Here is a 2,673-nt window from a genome sequence, read left to right on the forward strand (position 1 = left end):
GGTTGCCCCTGGATCCCTGGGAGTGTCCAAGGCCAGGTTGGAAGGGGCTTGGAGCAAGCTGGGCTAGTGGAAGGTGTCCCTGCCCACGGCAGGGGGTGGAACTGGGTGGTCTTTAAGGTCCCTTCCAACCCAAACCATTTCCAACCCAACCATCACATTCCAGTGGGAACAAGGTGACCTGACTCACAGAGTGGGTTTAACAGGAAAAGTAGGACAAGGAAAAAAATCAAACTCTTCCTTTTCAGTAGGAGATTTCAGCTGATTGAATGTGCAGAGCTGTCCCCTCACACTGAGATCCTTCAGGAACTCGCTCCCCTGGCTTCTCCCAGGAGCATTCCTGTTCTGCTGAGCACCACAAATCTGCCTCGGGCTGACAGTTCCCACCTTCCCCAGAGGTTCCCACTCGGAGGAACTGTGCTGGGGATCACTGACTTGAAGCAGCAGAGGACTGACAAGGCCAGGAGAGGAGAGTGAGCAAAAAAGGGGACATAAAACCAAGGAAGAGAGAGGAAAGTTGAGATTCCCTGCAGTTCCATTTTCAGTGGAAATCCACTTGCTCCCTGTAGGAAGCTGCAGGGATGACCTGCAGAAGCACCTCCTGAGCTCAATAAACTCCATTTAAAGGGGGCTACAACCCTGATTTTATTTCCTATCATAGAATCACAGAATCAGTTGGGTTGGAAGGGACTTTCGAGATCATCAAGTCCAACCCTTGATCCAACCCCGCCGTGGTTCCCAGCCCATGGCACTGATGCCACATCCAGTCTCATCTTAAAAATCCCCAGGGATGGAGAATCCACCACTTCCCTGGGTAATGAGGGAATTCCACCAATGTGTGAGCACCCTCTCTGGAAAGAAATTCTTCCTAATCTCCAACCTAAACCTCCCCTGGTACAGCTGAAGACCAAACCCTCTTGTCTTGCTGATGGTTGCCTGGGAAAAGAGACCAACCCCTCCCAGCTCCCCCCTCCTGTCAGGGAGTTGCAGAGAGTGAGGAGGTCTCCCCTGAGCCTCCTCTTCTCCAGGCTGAACAGCCCCAGCTCCCTCAGCCTCTCCTCACAGCACTTGTGCTCCAGTCCCTTCCCCAGCCTCGTTGCTCTCCTCTGGACCTGCTCCAGCCCCTCAATGTCCTTCCTGAGCTGAGGACCCAGAACTGGACACAGCACTCCAGGGGTGGCCTCACCAGCGCTGAGTCCAGACCAAGAATCACTTCCTTGGACCTGTCGGCCACACTGTTCCTGAGCCAGGTCAGGATCCATTGGCCTTCTTGGCCACCTGGGCACACTCTGGCCCCTGTTCAGCTTCCTGTCCATCCCCACTCCCAACTCCCTTCCTGCCTGGTTGCTCTCCAGCCCTCTGGCCCAGCCTGGAGCTGCCGGGGGTTGTTGTGGCCAAAGTGCAGGACCCGGCCCTTGGCCTGGTTGAACCTCATCCTGTTGGAATCAGCCCATGGATCCAGCCTGTCCAGGTCCCTCTGCAGAGCCCTCCTGCCTTCCAGTTGATTGACACTCACCCCCCCAGCTTGGTGTCATCTGCAAATTTGCTGATGGTGGACTCAATCCCCTCATCTACATCATCAATAAAGACACTAAACAGGACTGGGCCCAACACTGATCCCTGGGAACAGCCCTGGTGATGGATCCCAACTGGATGTAGCTCCATTCCCCACCACTCTCTGGGCCTGGCCATCAGCCAGTTCCTAACCCAGCACAGAGTGCCCCTGGCCAAGCTGTGGCTGCAGCTTTTTTGGGAGTGTGCTGTGGGAGACGGTGTCAAAGGCCTTGCTGAAGTCCAGGCAGACACATCCACAGCCTTCCCCTCATCCACCAAGCGGGTCACCTGATCATAAAAGGAGCTCAGGTTGGTCAGACAGGACCTGCCCTTCCTAAACCCGTGCTGGCTGGGTCTGATCCCTTGATCTTATCTAACCCCCAAACCCAGTCACGCCCCACATTCCTCCTCCTCCAGCCCTTCCCCATCTCCCAGCACACGACCTTCGCGAGTTCGCTTTCCGCAACTCGTTTCCCTCGGGGGAGGCAGGAAGAGATCCCTGTGATCCCGTTTGGGATGCTGGGGATGATTTAGGGGCTCCTTCTGCTCAGCCACAAGGCGGGTTTTTGCAGGCACAGGAGCAGCTGCTCGGAGCTGAAAGCAGCCAGTGACGTCAGCCCATCCCTCTCGGAGCAGCTCGTGTCAAAACACGGATCTCTCCTGAAGGTCAAAAGCTCCCTCGCAGGCGAGTTCAGCGAGCAGGCAAAGCTGGGAATGTTCCCCCTCTTTCCCAGCCTGCCGAAAATTCCAAATGCCACTGTCAAGCTGCCATTTGGGGGAGGTAAAAAAAAAAAAAAAAAGGAAAGGCAAAACACAAACAAAACCTCCGTGGCTTCGTCAAGCTGTTCCACACGGGAGGGATTTCAGTGCAAATGGCATCGGGAGGCTCCTTTCCTGCAGGGAAATTCGGGATGGGCTTGAAGAGCAGGAGAAATAAATGATGTTGGAGGTTCATTTTTCCTTCCCTCTCACCTTTCCTCCAATACCTGGGAATTAAATGAATGTACAAAAAGCCTGGAGGTCCCGGGACATCTCTAAAGAGGAAGAAATAAAGCAGCAGCAGGAGAGGGAATTCTCATGTCTTTATATCATGTTAAAAGATATATCAGTAAAAAATATATC

At 54.1% G+C, this 2,673-nt stretch overlaps 1 protein-coding gene across 2 annotated transcripts in view; it reads right to left on the reverse strand.

Annotated features, from left to right (window-relative positions):
- ALMS1 (ALMS1, centrosome and basal body associated protein) overlaps positions 1-2,673 on the reverse strand; it is a 45,050-nt gene that overhangs the window by 29,926 nt on the left and 12,451 nt on the right. The window lies entirely within an intron of this gene.

The sequence above is a fragment of the Corapipo altera genome, unplaced genomic scaffold, assembly GCF_003945725.1.
Source record: "Corapipo altera isolate COAL_440 unplaced genomic scaffold, ASM394572v1 295, whole genome shotgun sequence".
Lineage (NCBI taxonomy): Eukaryota > Metazoa > Chordata > Aves > Passeriformes > Pipridae > Corapipo > Corapipo altera.